The following is a 25,771-nucleotide window of genomic DNA, read 5'->3' as shown; positions in this document are numbered from 1 at the left end:
GTAGCATAAGGTGAAATTCTGTTCTCCATGTGCAGAAGCCAGGGTACATATGTGGTGTGCAGCAAGACACTGGCTACAGCAGAGCAGAGCAACCATAGGTTTTGTGACATGCCCCACCTCAGGGCCACCATGAACCTTATAGACCTCCTATGTACAGGGGAAAGGGTGGTGAGGTGTGTATCATTACATGTCTTGAGAGGAGTGTCAGCTGTGAAGCTGGGTGCCCAACGATCATCTGGATGTAGAAGTATCAAGCTAGGTCATCTTCTTCTCCATGCCCCTCAATGACGGCTGCTGCACCCGAGTATGAAATGAGAGGAAGGAGTTGAGAGGAGCTGGACGAGTCAGGCCTTCCTTTCCCCTCTGCCCACAGAGCTTCTATGCCTTGTTCTCAAGCAGAGAAAATCCAGGCTATATATCAGGAAGAATGTCCTAACTAAAAGAGCCGTTTGACTGTGGAACTGTCTGCCTCATGCAGTGGTGGGCTCTTCTCTGATTGATTAAGGGCCATCAAGTCAGTGTCGACTCTTAGTGACCATATAGATAGATTCTCTCCAGGATGATCTGTCTTCAACTTGGCCTTTAAGGTCTCTCAGTGGTGCATTCATTCATTGCTGTCATAATTGAGTCCATCCACCTTGCTGCTGGTTGTCCTCTTCTTCTCTTTCCTTCAACTGTTCCCAGCATTATGGACTTCTCAAAGGAGCTGGATCTTTGCATAATGTGTCCAGAGTATAATAGTTTGAGCCTGGTCATTTGTGTCTTGAGTGAAAATTCTGGATTGATTTGTTCTATGATCCATTTGTTTGTTTTTCTGGCTGTCCATGGTATCTTCGAAAGTCTTCTCCAACACCAAAGTTCAAAAGTGTCAATGCTTTTTCTATCATGCTTCTTCAAAGTCCAGCTTCTGCATCCATAGAGTGTCATGGGAAAAACCATTGTCCGAACGATTCTAATCTTTGTAGGTGTAGATACATCAAGGCATCTAAATATCCTTTACAAGGCCTTCATTGCAACCCTACCAAGTGCTAGTCTGCGGCGTATTTCTTGACTGCTGGATCTTTTACTGTTGAATCTCTTACTCTCCTCTAGACATTTTTAAATAGAGGCCGTAGACCATCTATCAGAGTTGTTGTTGCAGTTTTCTACCATGATAAAGGTTTGGATTAGGAGACCTCTAAGGTCCCCAAAATTCTATTATTTTGGCAGGTGCTAGTGTTAGGTTACCTTAAAAAAAAATAATCCCTGAAGCTCTATTTTCTGGTAGTGTCTCTCTTATGTTTCTTTCTAGATTGTGAGCCCTTTGGGGACAGGAAGCCCTCTTATTCATTTATTATTTCTCTATATAAACCACTTTGGAAACTTTTCTTGAAAAGCAGTATATAAATATTTGCAGTAGTGTGGAGGAAATTATGGGGTAAATGGTGACTGCTGGGAAAGGCCAATACTGCCAGTGCCATTGCAGAAATGGCAATGCAAAAGGGGTGGATGTTTAGCCTAGTTTTGGCCCCTTGTTTCATAGGAAACTGCCAGATACTGAGTCCGACCCTTGGTCTATCTAGCTCAGTATTTTCCTCACAGACTGGCAGTGGCTTCTCCAAGGTTGCAGGTGGGAATCTCTCTCAGCCCTATCTTGGAGCAGCCAGGGAGGGAACTTGAAACCTTCTGCTCTTCCCAGAGCGGCTTCATTCCCTGAGGGGAATATCTTGCAGTGCTCACACATCAAGTCTCCCATTCAGATGCAACCAGGGCAGACCCTGCTTAGCTAAGGGGACAAGTCATGCTTGCTACCACAAGACCAGCTCTCCTCTCCATTTTCATTCCCCTGACTCTCAGCTGCAACATTCAAGATGAAAGTTGAGAACATTTGGCTCAACCCTAACTTTAGACTCCTTTTAACTGCCTCATCCTACTACGGTATTTATATCTAGGTTTTATTTTGCCAGGCCCATTGTTTTATCCGATAGCTTGTTGTTTTTGTGCTGGTTTGTGTTTTTGTATTTTAGCATTTTATGCAAGCCATCTTGAGGTCCTTAGGTGAAAGGGAAGATACAGTGCTATAGATAAACAAATCAGCAGACAGTCTTATCACTGGCTGACATACAGAGCAAGGATGCACCGGTGCAGTGGGGAAGCAGTAATTTTCAACACCCTCTCCTTCCCCAGGAAGGCTTCTGAAAATATGTCCTTGATGGCTGTATAGCTTTCAGGGATATACTTCTAGTTGGCAGAGAGGGCCTCCTAGGGTAGGGGAGGTGTCAAGAATTGCTGCTTCCCTGCAGCACCAGTGTAGTTAGCTGGGAAGCTCTGTTAGGCTGCTCTCTCACTGCACCAACCATTGAGCCATTCAGCCATTGAGCGCTTAGAATCCCAGGTACTCCCTTGAATCCTGACTACCATGGTCCTGAGCCAAAAAAAAAAAAAAAAAAAAAGGGAAGATTTCTCTTACAAAAGAGTGGGTTTCAGCACCAATAGACAGCTAATTCAATAATGATACAAAGCTCCTGTAACTTTTGGCAACCAGTTTATGTCTCTTGTTGTATAATCCCACAGAAATACCCCTTGTAGAAGATGCATTGTGTGCCTTTATCTTCAACCCACACAACAGCCATACCCTTGTGCTTTTCAGGAATATTCTTTTGCCCGAGATAACAAAGCTCGACCAATTCAGCGCACAGCTATGATTAATTTTTCTTGACATCATAAAAGCAAGAGTTGTAGCAAAAACCCTCAGCTCATTTTTCAGGCCTTTTGGCATTCTGACCCCCGAGCCATCCCATCTGCTGAACAAGACCTTCAAGACAACTACAGCAGCTCACCTCCTAGGCAATCATGCAACGCTGCACTTTTTCTTCTCTCCGCACTGCCTCTGTTGCTGACAGGGCTGTAAGTAGAGCTGCTACGGAAATGCATAAATCTCAAATCTGGGGTACAATATAGAGGTAGATGTATGCATCATCATATATAATATAAATATATATTATCCTTGAGGACTGTAAGAGGCCTTCACCTGGAAAATAACCTGCACTCATTCAAGGTGCATTCAGATGCTCATGATTTCAAAAATGAGCCTTCAGTGGAAGTGCACTTAAGCCCTGTTCAGACAATAAAAAAACAAACAAATACCTACAGTGTCACAAGAGTTTGTATTTGTGTCCATTTAAAAGTAAACCTAGGAACAGATCCCCTCCAATGCAAGGTACAGATTGGAAATGCACTATTGTACATGCGTTGAACATAAAGTATGAATAACTGTACTTGCAAACATATATGTGCACATATACACTGTACATAGATTGTACGACAGTTGAACAATGCGTGTGAATAGGGCTTTAGCTTCAATATGAGCACAGCCTTCTAGGTTTGGGCTTTGCACAAACCTTTATTTCATGTTTGAAGTGCTGCCAGATTTGCACAGTGCATGTTGGCCAGCCCATCTAGCAAACACAAAGCTTCCTCTCCCCAATTAGGCCAAAGGCATGCACAGTGGTGACTGGACAGCCCTCGTGTCAATCACAGAGCCACTTCCTTTTTGGAGGGAAAAGCCACCTTCCCTTTTGGAGCAGTAATTAAATTGTTGAAATTTGTTTAAAAAAAGAAAGAAAGATGCAAAATCGTTCAAAAAACAAAACACACAATATGAGTTTGCCTTTTTCCTCCAGTGGGGCTAATAGCAGGTGTGTGTGTGCGTGTGTGCATACACGCTTGAATGACTATATGCATGAGAGATATTTCGATTAGAAAAGCAGCATGGGAGGGAAGGATTATAAGCCCCTTCCCCAACCCCACTGCCCTGAACTAATTCTTACCCCCAGCAGCTTTTAAGCTCTAAAAAGGGTGTCTGAAGACCTGATCACAGATCTACCATGTAATACATAGTTTGGTGCTTATAAAAGGCAGCAAAAGAGGATTAGGGAACCTTTAAAAGGACAGGAGTGTTTCGGCAGGATGAGAAAAATTAATACTTCTTAAATGGAGAAAGCTCAGATTCCAACCCCCACCCAACAGTTTATGTCCTGCCTTACTGCTTGATGCCTTCAAGGCATTGTGTGAAGCCGCCCTCAGATGCTCACGGATCTTGCACAAGAAGAAACAAAGAGTCTTGCCTTCCACACTTTTTAGTTCACACAGGTCCTAAGCTATATTTTATGTCAGCTTTGCTGAAATCAAAAGATAGAATCACAAATGAGAGCCATCAGCTGGGAATCCTACCGTCCAAGTTGGGAGTAGAAATATGTAGCTATGTGTCTAAGTCAAACTGTGTCCAAGACACGTAGCACAATTCTATGCCTTACTTAGAAGTAAGTCCCATTGTCTCCAATGGGGCTTATTCCCAAGTAAGTATACTTTGGATTGTAGCCTTAATGATCATATCTGGAAGCTCATCAACTACAGAATTAGTCGCAAGTCAAATGTTATTACTGGAGCTCTTGGCTAATTAGCAGGTATATTTGTGAAACCTGCAATCTCTTGGCAAACAACAGGAAGGAAGGGGATTAACTGCATTCTGAGTTCTTAAACCAACTTTGCTTTCCTGGGGAAAACACTGGATTGCTTGTAAGGGCTCCTAGCCTCAACCTGGCATTGTCCTGACCTTTTGTGCTTCATGAGATGAAAGACCTGGCACAGGATAAAATGGGAATAGGCATTCAGCCTGAGCAGACTGTGGGTGACTGGAGTTTCATAGGAACAGAGGACGCTGCAGTATACTGAGTCAGGCCATTGGTCTATCTAACTCAGTATTGTCTACACAGACTGGCAGCGGCTTCTCCAAGATTGCAGACAGGAATCTCTCTCAGCCCTATCTTGGGGAAGCCAGGGAGGGAACTTGAAACCTTCTGCTCTTCCTGGAGCGGTGGCTCCATCCCCTGAGGGGAATATCTTACAGTGCTCACATGTGGTCTCCCATTCAAATTCAACCAGGGTGGACCCTGCTTAGCTAGTGGGACAAGTCATGCTTGCTACCACAAGACCAGCTCTCTTCTCTCAACTTGTGCAGTCACATCTGCAAAAACTCATGGACATGCATCTAGCCACTCAAAACCAATTATGATTGTTTTGTGCTTAATATAATGTTACTGGAGCATATGGGGCCAGCCAGGAAGGCGTGTGGGGACACTAGGGAGGTGTGTAGGGATATCTGGGAAGTGGAGTCCTCCCAGTGCATGGGGAAATGGCGGGAACACCACTTCCCAGATATCCTCATGCACCATTCTACCTGGCCCTGTTGCATTCTGGTTGTAGTAGAAGAGCCCAGCACCACATGCCAGAAGTGTGAGGAGCTGCAAGAGATGGCTGTGCTGAGAATGCCTGCCTTTACCCAGCAGCAGGTGGTAGTGGTGTTGCAAATTAATCAGCACTGGAGCATCTAATGTTCTTATAATTTGTATATGTTTTTATAATTAATCTGTGGAATCCTCTGCCATGGGATGTGGTGATGACCACCAGCTTGGATGGCTTTAAGAGGGCTTAGACAAATTCATGGAGAACATGTCTATCAATGGCTACTAGACGGATGGCGATAGGCCACCTCCAGCCTCAGAGGCAAGATGCCTCTAAATACCAATTGCAATGGAGCAACAGCGGGAGAGAGGGCACACCTTCATCTCTTGCCTGTGGGCTTTTCAGAGGCATCTGGTGGGCCACTGTGTGAAACAGGATGCTGGACTAGATCGGTCTTGGGCCTGATACAGCAGGGCTGTTCTTAGGTTATGCTGTTTTTAATGCACAGCCCTTATAATATAGGGTCATTTACTGTCACCTTGAAATTTATAATGGAAGCAGCATGTAAGAGCAAGGTTGGTGCTGAAATTTCAGCAAAGTGAAACACAAAAGAGAATTTCAGGCTTCCAGAAATTTCAGGATTTCTCTCAATGAGAAACCTCGGAGAATTCTCTTGGATGGTTTTTCCACATCTCATAGGAACATAGGAAACTGCCATATACTGAGTCAGACCATTGGTCTATCTAGCTCAGTACTGTCTACACAGACTGGCAGTGGCTTCTCCAAGGTTGCAGGCAGGCATCTCTCTCAGCCCTATCTTGGATCCTCCTCAGTTAAGCAGCTAAGGAAAACAATTTATGGAGAGATTCTAGAAGTGGGTTTCTTAAAAGCTGATTTAGAATGTAAATGCTACACACTGCACTTCACAGTACTTGTTGCAACCCAATCACCCTATCACTCTCTTTAAGGAGAAAAAAGTCCCTTTCCATTTATGGGAAACAAGGTGGCGCTTATACCACCAAGTACTATCACTTAATGCGGCTAAGCCATAGCTCCCAGAGGACGAGCAAGAGTGCCCTAAAATCACCTGCAAACAGAAAGCTAGTGAGCTAGGTAAAACATTCAGGGAAACCCACTTACATTTCTTAAAAGAGTGTGTGGTAGCCAAAAGAGTGTGGCAGGGAGTAAGCAAGCTGTTAGAGTGGCCTGATTTTGGAAAAACAGACTAACATCGGGTGTGAGCGATAGAACCTCCTTTCGAGGTCCCAGAAAGAAACCTTCAAGGAAACGGGACGAAACGGGTGCCCTCATACTAGGGAATTGGAACGTTCCCTTTCTCGTAATCAGGTTAGTAAACCTGTATGTCATTTATGCAATGCTCCTGCACAGGAATAGGGAGTGAAGATGCGACCAAGAGGTTCACGCAGATGATACAGTAAAACTCTTCTGGAAAAGTTTGTATGGTTATGTGCAAAAAGACAAGAGTATCTCTTCTAAACAGCAATGGGACAAATTATGGAAATGGACGTCGGAAATAACCCCCCCGATTACCTGATGTGCCTTGTAATCCCCCACCCCTGAGTTACACTACTACCTGCATATACTTCATAACCTTGTGGGTTTCCAAATCCTTGTGTGTAAATCTTTGTAGATATATCATGTACAAACAACCACTTTGTATATAATTGTGCTTTGGCAACGTACTGTATGCTTTGGTACTTTGTTGGTTCAATAAACAAATCTTGTCCTATTAAAAAAAAAATCTTGTCCTATCTTGGAGAAGCCAGGGAAGGAACTTGAAACCTTCTGCTCTTCCCAGAGTGGCTTCATCACCTGAGGGGAATTTCTTACAGTGCTCACATGTGGTCTCCCATTCAAATGCAACCAGGGCAGACCCTGCTTAGCTAAGGGGACAAGGCATGCTTACTACCACAAGACCAGCTCTCCTCCCACAACAACCCTGTGAGGCAGAACAGACTAGGAGACTGTCAGGTTGCTCAGAGAGCTTCAAAGGTGAGCAGGTATTGGGTTTCCTGCACAACACAGAGTGCTGGACTAGGATTGGGGAGACCCAGGTTCAAATCCCTACTCAGCCATGAGGACCACTGGGCCAGTCACATTGGGCCAATCACCCTCTCTCAGCTTCTGGCAACTTGCAGCAGGTTCTTGTGAAGCATGAAGTACATTGATTCAGACCAATAAAGTACATTGATTCAGACCAATACATCTGCTCCATGATAGATGCCTACAAATCTTACAGGTACCTAACAAAACCAAATGGACATATTCTTCTTTATTACATTTGCATTCCGTAATTCCTCCAGGGAGCACCAAGTTAATGTTTTAGCCTCATAGGAAGTCTCATGTTAATATGCCTATGATTCATATGCTCATGTTCATATGCCAATGAGCCTCCAGGCTTGACTACTGTAACATGTTCCATGTAGGGCTGCCTTTGCACATAGTCCAGCTGATGCAAATGCAGCAGTCCGATTAAACTCTGGAACAACTTGGAGAAACCTTGTTATTCCTGTGCTGACGGCATTGCACTGCCTTCCATTATGCTTCCAGGACAAATACACTGTGCTAGTAATTGTCTATAAAGCCCTCAAAGGCTCAGGTCCAGGGCCCAGGCTATTTAAGAGAGCACCTTCTTGTCTACAATGAGCCCCACTACCTATTAAGGACATCTGGAGAGGTCCGCCTGTAGTTGGCTGGCAGTGACTCGGGGCTGGGCCTTTTCCGTGGCTGCCCCCTGAGCTGATATACAAAGTATGCCCTATCTGCTTTTAATAGAGCTTTAGATATTCATCTTTTTAGCCAGGCATTTTGATGGCTGTTTTAGCTGTTTTGGTTTTTTGATTGTTTTGTTTTCATTGTTGTGTTTCAGTGGTTTTCTTTTAATTTGTAAACTGCCTATATATATATATATGGTTCAGCAGCATATAAATAAATAAGTAGACACCCATCACTTGTGAAAACTGAGGTAGAAAACACCGTTTTCCACAGCAGTTGCCAGTGGCACAGTAATACCATGCTCACCACTGCAGCTGTCACAGTCAGCAAAGGAAACATGGCGGCCTTGGCACAGTATAATGATGTCATCACGTGGCGCCAGGCAGTCACATAATTGCACTGCACCATGGCTGCCTTGCTCCCCTTTGCTGGCTGTGGCAGCTGCGGCAGTTAGCGGGGCCATGGAAGTCAGCGGAGGCCAGCAGGAGGAGGGAGGGTGGGCGGCCCATGGCAGCAGGCAACAAATGGTGGGTTAGCTGAAGGCCTCAGGGTGGGACCAGCAAAGGGAGGGGCCTGCAGCAGTTCCCCCAACAGTCTCCTCCCCAGTAGGGCCCTCGGTGGCCTGTGTTCTTTATGCAGTCACACAATGCTAGATGCACCCTCTCAGCTGCAATATGTAGAGCTGTCCATAGGTTCATCAGTTTCAGGGTGATCAAGATCTGCACACTTGCCCCGCTTTATCCGTTTATGTTAAACGGAAAGAAAAAAAGCATAACCCTCATATTCCTATATTCCATATGGGAATTGCCGAAGCAAGGGAGGGAATGTTTTTACATGACTCCCAGAGGCTCTATGCACAACTGGGAGTAGCCTCAACAGAGCTTACAGGGACAAGCGTTTAATTAGCAACATTTGCACTGGTGCTATTCCAGCATTGGTGAGAATTTCTCTCCTTTCAGATAAGTCATTTTCACGCTGGAATGACAAGAGTTCACGCCACTGCTGGCCTAGCTCCAATGCTAATTGAACTAATTAAGCTCTCTCAGTTTTTAATGGCACTACACCCGTACTCCCAGGAGCACACAGGCACTCTTAGTTATGGAAATGAGCTCCCTAGCTTGGTGGCTTTTTTGGGGGGGGGGAGCGGTATCATTGCTAATAAGTAGTATGGTCATCTGTCATGCAAATGTCACTGAAACTGACTGTGAACATAACAACATAAGAACAGCAGCCTCCTGTTTCCCAAAGTGGCCCACCAGATGCCTCTGGGAAGCCCACAGGCAAGAAGTGAGGGCATGCCTGGTCTCCTGCTGTTGCTCCCCTGCAACTGGTATTCAGAGGCATCTTGCCTCTGAGGCTGGAGGTGGCCTATAGTCCTCAGACTAGTAGTCATTGATAGACCTGTCCTCCATGAATTTATCAAAACCCTTCTTAAAGCCATCCAGGCTATTAGCTGTCACCACATTTTGTAGCAGAAAATTCCATAGGTTAATTATGCATTGTGTGAAAAAGTACTTCATTTTGTGGGCCCTAAATTTCTTGGCAATCATTCATAGGATGATTCTGGTTCTAGTGTTATGAGAGAGGGAGAAAAATTTCTGCCTCTCAACTTTCTCCGCACCATGCCCGCTTTTATGGATTGTTGTATTATGCCAACTGCCAACTGTTTATTTTATCTGTTATACCCTTCAGTAGTTGCTGCTCAGCTAAAAAAAAACTCCTTAAGCAACTTACCAAAAAAAAAAAAAATTAAAAAAATAAATAAATTTAAAATACAGTTAATATTCTTCTTAATTAACATGAGACACTTTATTTATTCGTTCAATTTATATGCCGCCTTTCATAAGACATACCAAGGCAGTTTACAAAAGTTAAAATACAGTAAAATCCCCCCCCAATCACATTTAAAATCTTAAAATGTTAAACAATTTTTTAACCCCACCCCCCAAAAAAACCCATTAAAAATTCAAACAGAAGCAGGAAAGCTGAGGGACCTGACTTTAGCAGCTTAGGACCAAACTAGTTCCCTCTAACAGGGATTCCCAGATGTTGTTGACTACAACTCCCAGAATCTGCAGCTACAATGGCTTTTGCTTGGGGATTATGGGAGTTGCAGTCAATAACATCTGGGAATCCCTCTTAGAGGGAACACTGGACTAAGCTGAAAATTCACAGGGCAGAAGTTTTGGCATGCATTTTGGGGGGAGTTGGCGTGAACAGAAGGGCAAGCAACTTCCCTTTTTTTGCCAACCTCCCTCTTTTCATTATCAGTTTTATGGTGGGAACAGCATCAGTCTTCCTGGCAGTCATTTCCTCCCAGAATGCTCCTGAGAATTATGCTATGTCATTAAGTACCATTGTTTCAAGGGGGCATTCTGAGTGTGGGGGGGCGGATAGCAGTTCCTAGCCACTGGGAGGATGGCTACTGCTATGGATAAACTCCACCCCATCTGCCTCATAAGAACATCCCTGCTGGATCAGGCCCAAGGCCCATCTAGTCCAGCATCCTTTTTCACACAGCGGCTCACCAGATGCCACTGGAAGCCTACAGGCAGGAGCTGAGGGCATGCCCTCTCTCCTGCTGTTACTCCCCTGCAACTGGTACTCAGAGGCATTCTGCCTTTGAGGCTGGAGGTGGCCTATAGCCCTCCTCATTTCCTTTTGCCCCCTGAAAATTACCCACCAATTTTCACTGCCTGAGATGGGGGGTGGGGTGAAAACGGGGTGAGGATTTCAAGGTAGCTTCAGCTTCAACCAGAAGGGCCTGCTCTTCTCTTGGAAGGCAGTAGTACTAAGGGAGTCACCTGTAGTCTGGAATATAGGGATGGGGACTGAGTGGAAGAGCATCTGCTTTGTATGCAGAAGGTCCCAGGTTCAGTACCTGGCATCTCCAGGCAGGTCTGGGAAAGAGCATCTGAAACCCTGAGAAGCCACTACCAGTCAGCATAGACAATACTGAGCCAGATGGACCAGAGATCTGACTCAGTATAAGGCAGCTTCCTATGTATTTACAGAATGCATGATTCAGCTACCCATTTCCCCACTGTCCTCACCTCCTACAGAATGAGTTTAAGGGTACTTATGCTGAAATTGAAATGTCTCACTGCAAAGAAAAGCTGCTCCTGCTTATAAACTGTTATTCCCCCTCCCCACAAAGAAACCTTGCAGGCTGCTGATTGACAGCAGCAACAATTGGCTATAGACACGTGTCCCTAATGGTCTCCTCCCTCATCAGCAGCAAGCAAGGACTACGATCGGGAAGACCAGAGTTCAAATCCCCATTCAGACATGAAACTCATTGGGTGACTCTGGGCCAATCACTGATCTCTCAGCCTAACCTACCTCACAGGGTTGTTGTGAGGATAATCATAAACCACATACACCACTCTGGGCTCCTTGGAGAAAGAGCAGAATATAAATGTAAATAAAAATTAAATGTACTGTACTCTGTTAGGCTACAAGCATGAGGTCAATGAGAAAGTATACTGGAGCTATTCTGACTAGCTTGCTGACTTCACTATGTCCCTGAGTAACCTAGCATCTGTCTTTTTCATTTAACATCTCCAAAGTGTGCTTAATTATTCCACAATGAAAATATAACATTCAATAAGATAGCAACTGGCAATCAAATTGGGCCTCTGCCCAGCCTGCATACATTACAAATACTCTATTGTCACCACCAACTAATTACACTACTGGTCTTCTATATCAGCTTACTTACTTCTGTTATTACGATATCAACCCACTTTCTTTTGGAACATTTCATCCACTACTTCTGTTTGACTCCAGTGTCCCAGCATTGCTTTCAGGAGATTCACCTTAGATTAATGCAGGGTTCCTTCAGGCCATACAACACACATATAAACAATGTGGCCATGGCACATGAGCTTTACTGAAGCACCATAATTCTGTCCAGGTCAGGTGCTCTTTCCCAACATCCATTTATAACAGCTTTTGGATGACACCTGCAGATGATTTACTAGAGCTTCTGCACTCAGGGAAGGAATGGGGACAAACTAACAAGTCACTAATAAAAGCAACAGTATAACAAAAAGGGAAAGGAAATGGTCAAAGTCATCTGATTTAGGATGGGAACCACATGGTGGAATTTATTGTTGCTTTCTCCACTACTTCTTTTCAATTTCTTTCACTTGCAGTTTGCAGTTACTGGCTTTTGTTGTCTTAATGAGACTGAGCTATCTTGAAAATGGCTGAACCAAGCATGACAGCCCCCATCCAAAAGGTCTCAATCTCAGCTGTTGCTACCATCTTGGACATGGCTATAAGGACTATAAGCACTACCCAATGTCCCTAGATCTACTGAAACTAGGAATGAGCTGAGCTTATCAATGAAGTTCCAGTTCATAGCTGGTTTTTACTGACTTTATACTGCTGTGCTGGTATTTATTTTCCATTTCCTTAATTGAGATTTTATTACTATTAAAAGCCACCCCAAGCAGCAAAGTGCTGAAGAGGTGATGTGTAAATATTTCAATCCATCCATCGAACAAAAAGCAAAGAAGTGGAAGAGCAGTATAGAAATTGAATAAATAAACAAACAAACAAATAAATAAATAAAAAGTGGTTTTGGCATTGGCAGCAAAAATATTGTGGATACAGTATTTGCTGCATCTCTGCCCTTCATACTTTTAAAATAACCCACTGATTCAGAGAGGGGGAAATGTTTTACCAGCAGTTGAATGTGTCTTTACCTGCCAAATGCAAGCTGTATTTACTTATATATATCTATGCCTTTGTTTCAAAATGCTGTTGCCCACCCTGATACAGAACAAAATGTCAATAAGAGAAGAAAGGATCCCTCTTGCATGGTTGGTGAGGAGAATGGCAGGGAGAGGATGGGTGCAGATCAGCAAGCGCTCCCAGCACTCACTTGAAAGAAAACTCAGCACTGTCAACAATGGATGCAATATTTACAAAATGGGTTTCAAACAGAGTCAGTTATTCTGAGATCCATTACATTGAATCACTTCTAAATCCTTGATGACAGGTAATGCATGGAGCTGAGATAGCTGCCTTGGTAAGCTGTGTACCTATCATCATCAGATTCATTTTGTTATTTACTCTGCACCTGTTAGACTCGCATATTAAGCAAGACTGCCACTCACAATGCAGCAGAGAAGCAGAAAAAGCCAGTGCATAGCTGCCAGCTGTGTCCATTTCTTGAGATAACTGGCCTCAGAACAGTGGTACATATGCTGGTAACCTCCAGACTTGACTACTGCAATGTCCTCTGTGTGGGGCTGCCTTTGTACATAGTCCAGAAACTGCAGTTGGTACAGAATGTGGTGGCCAGGTTGGTCTCTGGATCATCTCAAGAGACCATATTACTCCTATATTGAAAGAGCTACACTGGCTGCTGATAAGTTTCTGGGCAAAATACAAGGTGCTGGTTATAACCTATAAAGCTCTAAATAGCTTGGGCCCTGGGTATTTAAGAGAACATCTTCTTCATCATGAACCCCACCGCCCACTGAGATCATCAGGAGAGGTTTGTCTGCAGTTGCCACCGGCTTGTCTGGTGGCTACTCAGGGACGGGCCTTCTCCGTTGCTGTCCTGAGGCTTTGGAATGTGCTCCCTGTTGAAATAAGAACCTCCCCATTTCTGACAACTTTTAAAAGGGCATTTAAGACACATCTGTTTACCCAGGCTTTTAATTAGATACTTTAAAAGCAGTTTTAAACATTTTTAATTAAATAAATAAATAAATAAATAAATATTTTGTTTTATTTGTATAATTTTATTGTAAACCGGTATACAAATGTGTCAGATAGATAGATAGGTAGGTAGGTAGGTAGATAGATAGCCCCATCTGACTTTTGTATCATTGCTTATGATGAAGACTGTGGTTTCAATCAGGTTACTGAAGAAATGATGACATTGCTAAGTCTGCTCCTGACTGTTTATATGCAGAATGTCAGTCCCTTGCGCCTCCCTCACTGAATTCCACCTAACAAGCTGTATGGAAGCTCGGTGCTGTAGAAATACATCAGTAGCTCATTACAGCAAAAAGAAAACCCCTACCGGGCCATATGAATTCTTATATCATACCCAACCAATCAACCTCCTCGCTCAGCATTCCATCTCCTAACAGTGGTCCACAAGATGCACAGGAATGTTCACAAGCAGGACACAATGCCAGGATGCAACCGCCTATTGACTGGTTGCCTCTGCATGGTGCCAGGGGGACTGTGCAGAGTATTCAGCTTCAGACAAAGCAATTAGTCGGGGAGCTTACATTTAGGGTTGGTGGAAGCCGTCACTTGCTCCCAAGTCTTACAAGAACTTCGGAGAGTAACAGAGAAGTGTTGGAGTGCTAGAGTCCAGGCCAGAGGTGCACCCCTTTAAGGCTCTCCACTCCTCAGGAAGGGGTTGAAGCCTGGGATGTAGAGATGTCTAAATCAATTTGGCAGCCAATAGCTTCTACTTGAATCTGGCTAATTTGAGTGTGTCTATCTTGAAATAAATCACCCCAAGAAGGGGTGGTTAGATTTTGAGGTAGAATTGAAATCAGTTGGATTTGAGCATAATCTAGCCAAATCTATTCAACCGGGGGGGGGATGGGGGGGAAGGAGAGCCTCTAATAACAAGAAAAAACAGTGCCGAAGTGCCCCCAAAATAAATAGTGAATTACCATCCTTTGCAGAGCCTGCAGTGGTGACCATGAGCCCCAACTGGCAGCCACTATACCCCTGCAGCTGTTGGCTGCTCTTATGAAGAGGCGCCTGCCCCAGTCCTCCCACCCCCCACGCCCTGCTCCTCTGGCAGGAGTGGACACAAAGGGCTGGCTGTGGCTGCTGGCATGGCAGCGGGGAAGTGGTGATCGGGGAGCCTGATGCCAACTCTGCATCGGTGGGGAGGGAACGCTTCCTCTCTGCTGCCATGCCAGTAGCCACAGCCAACCCTATGTCTCTGCTGATTGAGGCAGGTGCCTCTTCACAGGAGTGGCCGGCGGCCGTAGGGGATTGGTGGCTGCCGGCTGGGGGTCACAATCACTGCTGCAGGCTTTGCAAAGGAAGGTAATTCATTATTTACTTTCGTGGTGCCCCAGCACCACCACCCCTTTAGATCTCCTCTCCTCATCTCCCTGCAGAGGTCGAACCGATTCGGATTTGGTTTTCAAAATCAAAGCCGAATCGAATTGACCTGGTTCTGAGATGGCCACATTTGCAGTCGAATCAAAACAACTGGTTTTGATTCGACTACGAATCAAATAGCAATTTGCAATTCGTGCACATCTCTAATGGAACGGGTACTCAGACCCGGGAGAGTGGGTACATAAAGACTCAGCTGCATTCCAGACATTGCTGGATGAAGTTGTCTGCTTGGAGCTGTCCAAGGTCCTGCAACTCCCACCTGACCTCACCAGCTACCCCAACTAATAATTGACAACAGCTGGGTCGTTTCCCCCTCTTCCAGAATATTTTTCCCCATGGGCTCCCACTCATAGTCAGTGCAGGATATAAACTTTTTGGGAGATGGGAGGCAAAACCAACACAGCACTTGGTGGTACGGCAAGCACCAGCATTACAGTTTCCAGGGTGGATTATCTGAAAGAGCTGTGTGTTGGTTGTTTTCATTCCATGTCTCACTAATTGTTTTTTGTAAGCAAAGGTAATTTAGAAAGGAACAATAATATATCCATATGCCTTAGAATCTTAGAATGTGCCTTAGAATCAGCATCCAACGTGTGTGTGTGTGTGTGTGTGTGTGTGTGTGTGTGTGCTTCTTGTTCCAGATAGAAACACTCTGTTCTATTTGTCAGAAGGAACTGCTTTACAAACTTGAAGACTGAATCCTTCCCTAAGTGCCTTAATGGAGAGAAGGAAAAAACCGCAGATAATTTCAGTCCAGTCCCTAGAGGGCATCGCATTACATCATAGTTCAATATGTAGAAAGAAATGCAACAAAGGAAAGCAGCTCCCATTGAGATGCATAAATAAAAAATGAGGCATTCCTGGTGAGGCTCTAGCATTGCTGAGGCCGATGGGGGCATTATAGCAGAATGCAAGTCAACAATGAAAACCTGTTACAAAAGAAGCATTTTGGACTGCATCAGCAGGTGAACAATATTTTATTCAGGAATTCTTTGCAGGACATAGGAGGCAATAAAACTCTGGTCAGGACACCTTGACACATTGCATTTTTAAAGTGTATGCCTAAAAAGGTGAAGTGCGAATATGACAAATAGATGTTCAAAAATTTGGGGTACATGTGCCGAGAAACCAGAACTTACTGTGGCTCCCTGTTGAGCAGACACACTCAGTAGCTAATGAGGGTTTGTTGTTGTGTAATTTATGAAACGGCCCCTAAGCTTTTTTCATAAATGAATGTTGTTAAGGCTATTGTTGCACACTCTCCGCTTCCCCAAATGGGGAGAAATTCCAAGGCAGCACGGGCACTGCCGATGGCATTTTTGTAATATTTGTGTTATTTACAAATATTCCAGCAGAGCATAAGTGGAGGCAAACAGCAGGGACCTGTACAAGGCAGCAGATAAGTAGATGCAAATAGCAGGCATCCTACAGAAGGATGTCCTGAACCCCGCAAGGTGCCTTCACCAAGCTTATAGCGCTTGTTCTCTCCTGCTGCCTCCTCCAACCTGCAAAATACTGTGTTCGCATTTCGCCCCCTCCCCCCCACTCTCTCACACACACACCTTAATTGGAGGTGTGTGTGTATATAGGGTTGCCATATTCAAGCTCTTCAAATCCGGGCACCTTAATTTGCATGTTATGCAAATTAGCCTGCAAATAATTTGCAAATTATGAAAATTATGTCAGTTAACTGATGCACTGTCCAGTTGACTTGTATTTGCTCTGGAAATCTATCAACAATAGTTGGGGAAGATCTCTTTTACCTGACCATTTACCTGAGCATCAAACACCAAGAATCTAATATACAAGTTCAGTTTTTAAACCTTGTCTAATTAGCTGTGTGCAATACTGTCATGGTTTCCTCATCAACTGCAGACTACAGCCCCACTCTATTTTCCAATACCTGAACATGCTATTTATTGCTGAATAAAATGTGCAATTATTGGTTTAAATATATTATTTATTGGTGAAATGAAGATACCAGATGAGATTGGTCACAATATCAACTCAGCACTGCTAAGGAGAAGTAAAGGTAAAGTGTGCTGTCGAGTCAGTGTTGACTCCTGGTGCCCACAGAGCCCTGTGGTTGTCTTTGGTAGAATACAGGAGGGGTTTACCATTGCCTCCTCCCGTGCAGTGTGTGTGAGATGGTGGCCTTTCAGCATCTTCCCATATGGCTGCTGCCCGATATAGTTGTTTCCCATAGTCTGGGAAACATAACAGCAGGGATTTGAACCAGCAACCTCTGGCTTGCTAATCAAGTCATTTCCCCACTGGCTCTGAGGTACTGAGTGCATTTTAATCACCACCAAATTCTACATTAAAAAAACAAAAAACCTTTATATCTATTTTTATAAACATTTATATATTTACAACTGACCCTACGAAACTGGCACTGGGGATTAAGGATTTCATTCTTGATCTATGTCACAGTCACCACTTACATCCTGAGAGAAGTACATAAAATGCAACACCAAAATGACTCCTTTTGATTTCTAGTACTAATATAGGCTGGGAAAGAGCCAAGGGGCTGGGAGAATTCATGGTGGCTTAGAGCAAAACAACAACAACAAACAAACAAACAAAACCAACCACCAACACAAAATAATATCTATAGAAAATAAATGAAGACTACACTAAGTTTGAGATGTTAATAGCAGCAATGGCGGGGGGTGGGGGGATACACTGAGCTTTTCAGTTAAGGCCTAGAAGTATTTACCTCTAAGTAAGTGTGCATAGAATGGATTGCAATATAAGGCCAGAAACCAACATTACAGTACACAGGTAGTCAGTGATTTACATCAAAACCAAGCTATCCTCTAGCCTCAACTGCCCTCAAAGGATCTCCGGCTGACAAAAAAAAACACCAACCCCCCAAAAAACCCAAAACAATGGCAACATTCCACAAGGAATTACTTATTGTGAACCTCTCCTAGCCAGCCTCCTGTGCTTTACCTGTTTTTCTCTAAGTCCAGTGGTTGAACAGAATAGTGATCACACAGTGTGATCTTTAACACCAGTAGAGTAAAGTGTGCCATCTTCCGCGCAGTGTGAGATGATGCCTTTCAGCATCTTCCTATATCGCTGCTGCCTGATATAGGTACTTCCCATAGCATGGGAAACATACCAGTGGGGATTCGAATCAGCAGCCTCTGCTTGCTAGGCAAGTCATTTTCTACTGCCACCTTCTAAATGAACCCAACTATGTCAAGTACGGACAGCAGAGGCTAACCAAAAGGCATAACTTCTCATTTTACGTTTTGTACAGCTACCATGAGAAAATAAGAATATCCCTGCAGGGTCAGGCCCAAAACCTATCTAGTCATAGGAACATAGGAAACTGCCATATTCTGAGTCAGACCATTGGTCTATCTAGCTCAGTATTGTCTTCACAGACTGGCAGCAGCTTCTCCAAGGTTGCAGGCAGGAATCTCTCTCAGCCCTATCTTGGAGAAGCCAGGGAGGGAACTTGAAATCGTCCAGCATCCTGTTTCACAAAGTGGCCCACCAGTTGCCTCTGAGAAGCCCACAGGCAAGAGGTGAGGACATGCCCTCTCTCCTGCTGCTGCTCTCCTGCAACTGGCATTTAGAGGCATTTTGCCCGAGGCTGGAGGTGGCTTATAGCCACCAGACAAGTAGCCACTGATAGACCTATCCTCCATGAATTTGTCTCTTTTAAAGCCATCCAAGCTAGTGGCCATCACCGCATCCAATGGCAGAGAATTCCATCAATTAATTCTGTATGGCATGAAAAATTACTTCCTTTTGTTGAACCTAAATTTCCTGCCCTTCAGTTTCATGGGATGACCCCTGGTTCTAGTGTTGTGAGAGGGAGACAAAATTCTCTCTGTCCACTCTCTCTACTTTATACACCTCTGTCATGTCTCCCCATAGACACCTCTTTTCCAAACTGAAAAGCCCCAGATGCTGTAGCCTTGCCTCATAAGGAAGGTGCTCCAGGCAAATATATATACCTCATATTAGTCAAGAATTGTGCAAGTACATGTAAATCTTTGCAGTGAAATCAGAAAACAGTTCACACTCCACTATATTTCCGTATATTTCAATGAGAAAAGCAGAAATGCAAACACTCATGTTCTGTTATCAGTTGACAGAAGGTATGAGTGTTTTGTATTTAGTGGTACACACACAAAGACAAAGTACAAAGTAAGAGACAATTTTTCATGTTAACAGCTTCACTGAAGATAGGCCCACATGTCCCACATGCCCCATCCCTAGCAAACTCCAAAATGTGAAAGCTTCTAAGACCATGATTATTAGCAGAAAATGACATCTGTGGAGGAAAGCAAGGAGTAAGATTCAACATTTAGCTGATTTTGGATCTACTACAGGAAGTTAAATGCTACAACAGCTACCGGACCATCAGTATTCATCATGATATCTGAACACAATACTAGAATCTTCCTTTTTTAAGCAGGAAAACTTGAAAATAGCGCCCTGCTATTGCAAAGCACCTTCATGTTCTTTTTTAATGTATATAAATAGCACATGTACCTTGCATGACACCCAAGCACAAGAACCAATCTGAAATGGATTAGCTTAAAATGTCATCTCCTCCGTGTATTATTTGTATTGTATTTCCAATAGTGCAGAGAGAACATCTAAAGACAAAAGGTAAGTAAATGCCCTTACTTTATTAAATAATCTTTTGAAAAGGTTGGACTTTACCAAGGAGGCTAGACTAGAAACACCCCGTACCCCACTGCTACCCTAACCACTGTTAAATGAACATCAGCCTTCTCATTAGACTCTTCAGCAACATATAAAAAGACTTTGGGGGAAAGAGAAGCTCCTGCCCATGAGTGACCATAATCTATACTGAGTCTAACAAGGAAGGCATTTAAGAGGCTCCCAATAATCTCAACTATCAACAAATGTTCATTAAACTATTGGTGATTCATTAACATCATACACTGAACCAGCCGCTGATACATGTCTGTACCTCGCAAGCCCAGACATAATTTTGACTGAACGATGCAGAAAGGGATAGAAACTGACAATAAAAGTACAAATTTGAAGAGCCAGGTTCCAGTGATAGCTGCCTACAGAAGGAACAAAATGCAAATGACAGCATGATTGTAGGGTTATTTCCTTCTATTTAGCAAGCATCAAACTGCTGCCAGCTATAATCTGATGGGGCTTTATTAATTGTTTCTGCTTGTCTGCCCTCATGTTTTAGTTATTATCTGCACCTGACAAGTAGGGAGAAGTTGCTTCTCTCTGTGTGTGTGTGTGTGTGTGTGTGTGTGTGTGTGTGTGTGTGTAAAATGACAGTTTAATACCTAGATCTTAACTATACTGAGTGCAATCTGACTGAAATCAATAGCAAAACTCCCACTGACTTGAGTGAAGCTGGATCATACCTGTAATGCAAGGATCCCACTGAATTCATTGAGCCTTCTGTGATTCATTGAGCCTTCTGTGGGGCAGATGTGACATTACCAAGATTGGGGTCAAGGTGCTTGAAGAGGGGGGGCATTAGGTCACCAAAAGCTGATTCTGTTCCTGGGACAAAGTGTTTCATTGGTTCTGATAAATGATGGAACTGGCTGCTATTATTCTAGCTCACAGGAACATAGGAAGCTACCATATACTGGTGCCCCTCATGGCAACTCACTGCACAGTAGCAGCCCTTGAGCCCTAATTTAGCCCCACCCTGTGAGTCCAGTCCTTGGTTCTTCTCCAAGAAGGAAAATTCTTGTCTGATATCCAGTCTTGTCTTGGTATCAAGTTCTCCTTGAGCTGGTATATTTGTTGTTGGTGGTGCTCCTGTCTGTCTGCTCAGTGTGACCCTTATACCTGACTTGTGGCTACTGGTTTGACCCTCTGGCTCCTTACTGTTGACTTGGTGTGACCTCTGGTCAGTGGCATAGTGAGCTTACAGGCGGCCAGAGGACAAAATGCAGCCAAGGGCCCCGTTTTTCCATCTCCAAGCCACGCCCCCTGCATCTGATGTCAGGTGCAAGAGGGCAGGGCAATTAGCTGCTGTTATCACATTGAGGGACCCCCCCCCCCTGCTGGCATGGTCAGGCTCTTTGGGCATCTCTTTGGCCACTCTCCAGCCAGCCAAGCAGCCCGCTCCTCGGGTGCCGCTCGCCCGTGGCCACTCTGCAGCACCCAGCAGCCTGTCCAGAACCTGCCTGCTGCTGCAACAGCTCTGCATGGCCGAGGCCAGCATGGTTGCCACCGCCGGGCAGGCAGGAAGAACCACCGCTAGTTCTTCCTGCCCAGCCCACCCGATCTCACTGCCAAAATGAAACCCTGTCGAGTTTCTTGAGATTAGCCCCACCTCTGGCATCTGACATCAGATGCAGGGACAAGACCAATGCCCGGGAGAGGGGTATGCTTGCTTTGCACTCCCAGCTGGCAATCACCTTGCTCACCGGCTGGGTGCAGAAATGGGCAAGGTAGCACCCCAAGCCAGGGAGGGCCTTGTGGGGCCCCCTGATCCTCCGGGCCTGGGGACAATTGTCCCCCCTTGTTCAGTGGACACTACGTCCCTGCCTCTGGCATTTCCCTGAATTTTGGCTAATGACTCACCTCCCCTGCCTGTCATTCTGCATGGTCAGACCATAGCAGCACCCGCCTGATTCCTGATCCCCAGCAGGTTGCTTGATTCTTCCAGTCCCACCTCCTGGACTTGTGCCCCCTGGCTTCCCACAGTTCAGCTCCTGGCAGATACAGAAACATCAACTGGGAAACTAAACTAGCAGCCTAACCCCTTGGACATTGGGACTCCTGATGCACAAGGAACCTGCCTGCATTCCCCAGGATGCTTGCTAAATATTCCTAGTAGGCAATCAGGCTGCAACTGGTCATCAAGCAGGAGGTTGAGCCCTTTCTCATGATCTGTGAAAAGGGCTTGGCAGGCTGGTGGGGCGGAAGGTTTGTAACCTTACCTTCCCCACAGACAATCCATGGAGGATGCTTGGTGCTTGGATTGCGCACCCAGACAATCCTCCACTAACTCCGGCAGCATGGAGGGTCAGGGACTGGAATGCATTGTCCCCCCCCCGGAACTCCCATAATGCATTGCACAAGTGCACAGTGCATTATGGGTATCCCCTGGCACTGGCTGGGAGCCCCACAGTCTGCCAGCCCCAGCCTCAAGCAGCCAGGGCTAGCAGACAATTGATAAAATGGGACTAATGGAGCGCTTGCTTCTTTAACCACAATCCTGCAGGCTCCACAGGCAGGATTGGTGCTACAGCATCACTGGTAGCCACTTGCCTCCCGCTGCTTCTCATGAGTAGCCAAGAGTGTGCTTGGCTGCCTTAACCTGCTCTCGGTTGCTCATGAGAACAGCCTCATTGTGTCATTAAAACAAGCAAGGCTAGAAAGATCCACTGAAAAGGCTGATTCTGACAAATTTGGACCTCTCATGCTAAAATGCTATACTTCTTTTTAAACTCAGAGGGCATGTGATTCCTCACTACTTAAGTCCTTTGCAAGACTTTTCAAGATAAAAAGTCTCCTTGGAATGAAACACTCCTATTTCCCCCAGGCTGGTTCATGCATCACCAATATACAGTTGTGGAGAGCCAATTCCAGCAGAGGATTGAGCAATCTGGTGCATTAAAAAACCCGAAAAACACTTGTATATATATTTTAAAACTGCAATATCCACAAGTCATTGGAACAGTCCATGGAATACAGCTGCTTGCAACAGAGTGATTGAAGGCTGATTTGCACAGTTGAAAGAAACTGGCAAATTTAGATGGGCAGAATGCAATTACCCATGACAGAATTTGTCCAGAGACTCCACAGTCACTGTCCTTCCTGTTGCAAAAACTGACATGAGTTTGTTGGTGACCAAGGTGGCAATCATGGGATGGCTTAGGAGCTTGTAGAAGATGTCATCAAGAGGGGTGAATTAGTTCAGCCAGCTCTAATTTAAAGGGAAGGGTGATGTTTTGTGAATAGCAAATGTGACTTGTGTGGCCATTTCCCGAAGTTTCCCTTCTGTTACAAAGTACTCCTTTAGTCCAGATAGTGAGATCCATCAGGTCCAGCTCTCAGGGATGCAGATTCCCTCTAAGAATTTGAGGACCCCCCCCATTTCATTGTACTCTCCCCAACACATATTTTTCTCCCCCTCCCAAAGTATCTTTTCTCTCCCCCCGCCGGGAGAAGTTGCTGCCAGTAGGGATGTGCCTGGACTGGTCCGGAGGCCACTCTAAAAGCCTCTGGACCGGTCCGGATCTGGGTGGTTCGGTTCAGGTGGGGGGTTGCTTTAAGGGCAGGGGGAGTGTTTACTTACCCCTCCCGCCGATTTCCTGCTCTGGCGTACGTAATTTTAGTAGTAATTGGGGCGGCAGGATACCTCCCTGCTGCCCCTTCCCTGCTTTCGCTATGAAAAGCTCCCAGGAATCCTCTGCGCACGCGCGCACATCACAAAAAGTGAAGTGCATGCACATTGTGCACGCGCAGAGGATTCCTGGGATCTTTTCATAGCGAAAGTGGGGAAGGGGCAGCAGGGAGGTATCCTGCCACCCCAATTACTACTAAAATTATGGGAGCCAGAGCGGGAAAGCGGCGGGAGGGGTAAGTAAACCCCCCGCTCTTAAAGCAACCCCCCACCCCAGTGCTGGACCGCAGTTTGGCGGTTCCGTGCACACCCCTAGCTGCCAGTCCTTACTTGCATACAAGCCCACAGAAGATATTAGCCCACACAAATTGTTACTAGCCATCTGCCCACATATAACTGTGTTCATTATCTGTGGAAGATTGTCAAGGCCGAACTGGAGGCAACTGGAGAGTGAGAAATCAGGCCCATGCTTGCAGTCAAGGATTCCCACACTTTTTAAACAAGTGTACCCCTTCTGCTACAGCCTTCAGCTCAGGTACCCCATAGAGATCTTTAGTGTTCATGTGTGCATGTGCGTGCAAGCACATACACATTTAAATGTTACAGTCACGAGACTCCAGTCACTGGCTTTCATCCAGATTTATAATTTTCCCCAATGAAATTAATAGGCCAAGTTTACCTATTAATGGGAGCACTCAGTGCTAATCTTCATAAGCCTGCCAGTCAGGGAGAGGAGAGATGGTTAGGGAGAGGAGAGCTAGTCTTGTGGTAGCAAGCATGACTTTATCCCCATAGCTAAGCAGGGTCTGCCCTGGCTGCATCTGAATGGGAGACTTGATCTGTGAGCACTGCAAGATATTCCCCTTAGGGGATGGAGGTGCTCTGGAAAGAGCAGAAGGTTTCAAGTTCCCTCCCTGGCTTCTCCAAGATAGGGCTGAGAGAGATTCTCGCCTGCAACCTTGGAGAAGCCGCTGTCAGTCTGTGAAGATAATACTGAGCTAGATAGACCAATGGTCTGACTCAGTATATGGCAGTTTCCTATGTTCCTATGTCAGGCTGAGGGGAGGGGTATGCTGAGCTTTAGCACAAACCAATCAGGAGCAGAGGGCCTTCACACCCCCCCCCCCCAGTGGAAACATCGCTGAGAATGCATCAGCTTCAAGCTGGCAATCCTCAGATGGGGAACAAATAGTGCACCTGCAGCTAAGGCAGGCAGGACGGGGTCCGAGTACCCCCTGGGAGCCCTTCATGTACTCCCTGTAGGAAACCCCTACTTCACATGAACATTAAATCCTCTACCTTGTTTAGTTTTAATTGAAATCCAGCATAAAACTGTATTTTGTACCTACTGGGCATCTGAATGCTTATTTTGCCAACATATGTATGTATGTACGTATGTATGTATATATCTATCAAATTTGTAAACCGCCCCAAACTTCCGTCTCTGGTCAGTTTACAGCAACATGAAACAAATTAAGACAAAAATGAGAACTTTAAAACAATTTAAAATCACCATCAAGTTAAAGAGCTTGAGTGAAAAGATAAGTCTTTAAGGACTTTTAAAAAGTTGTCAGAGATAGGGAGGCTCTTATTTCAGCAGGGAGGGCATTCCGGAGTCCCAGGGCAGCAACAAATGAGCTGGTGGCAACTGCAGACGAACCTCTCCGGATGATCTCAATGGGCGATGGGGCTCATGGGGAAGAAGATGTTCTCTTAAATACCCTGGGCCTAGGCAGTTTAGGGTTTTATAGGTTATAACTAGTGCTTTGTATTTTGCCCAGAAACTTATTGGCAGTCAGTGTAGTTCTTTTAGTATACAAATAATATGGTCTTTCTGAGATGACCCAGAGACCAACCTGGCTGTCTCATTCTGGACCAACTGCAGTTTCTGGACTATGTACAAAGGCAGCCCCACACAGAGCTCATCACAGTAGTCAAGTCTGGAGGTTACCAGCAGATGTACAACTGTTCTGAGGTCATTTATCTCAAGAAATGGATAAAACTGGCTTATCAGCCGAAGCTCATAGAAAGTACCTCTGGCCACCACCTCAACCTGCAACACCAGGGAGCGATTTGGATCCAGAAGCACTTCCAAACTGCATGCCTGTTCCTTCTGGGGAAGTGTGACCCAATCCAGAACTGGCAGATCAAAATTGTCTCCCAAGTTCCAACCCAACACAATAAGTACCTCTGCCTTATTTGGATTCAGTCTCAGAAGTCATTCACATCATCAGAAACGGTGTTCTACTCAGGTTTGAGAGCTGTGTGTACTCCCAGTTTTCAGTTGTGTCTGCAGTGGCAGTGCAAACTTTATAAATAATGCAAAGAGAGGCCTAGAATGTGAAACAACAGAATCTTTACTTAAAG

At 45.0% G+C, this 25,771-nt stretch overlaps 1 protein-coding gene across 12 annotated transcripts in view; it reads right to left on the bottom strand.

Annotated features, from left to right (window-relative positions):
* Positions 1–25,771, bottom strand: part of ARHGAP24 (Rho GTPase activating protein 24) — a 552,712-nt gene that overhangs the window by 87,493 nt on the left and 439,448 nt on the right. Inside the window, exon 1 of one of the 12 annotated variants that reach the window (XM_053255955.1) lies at positions 11,681–11,801. The exons of 10 other annotated variants lie outside the window; for them this stretch is intronic. The gene's annotated coding sequence lies outside the window, so the exon portion shown is untranslated. Of the gene's footprint in view, positions 1–11,680; positions 11,802–25,771 lie in introns of those variants that run through there. One more of the 12 variants, XM_053255956.1, reaches the window with a different exon arrangement.

This window comes from Hemicordylus capensis, chromosome 5 (genome assembly GCF_027244095.1).
Source record: "Hemicordylus capensis ecotype Gifberg chromosome 5, rHemCap1.1.pri, whole genome shotgun sequence".
NCBI lineage: Eukaryota > Metazoa > Chordata > Lepidosauria > Squamata > Cordylidae > Hemicordylus > Hemicordylus capensis.
The sequence above is the reverse complement of the archived record's forward strand: the minus strand, read 5'-3'. Positions and strand labels throughout refer to the sequence as shown.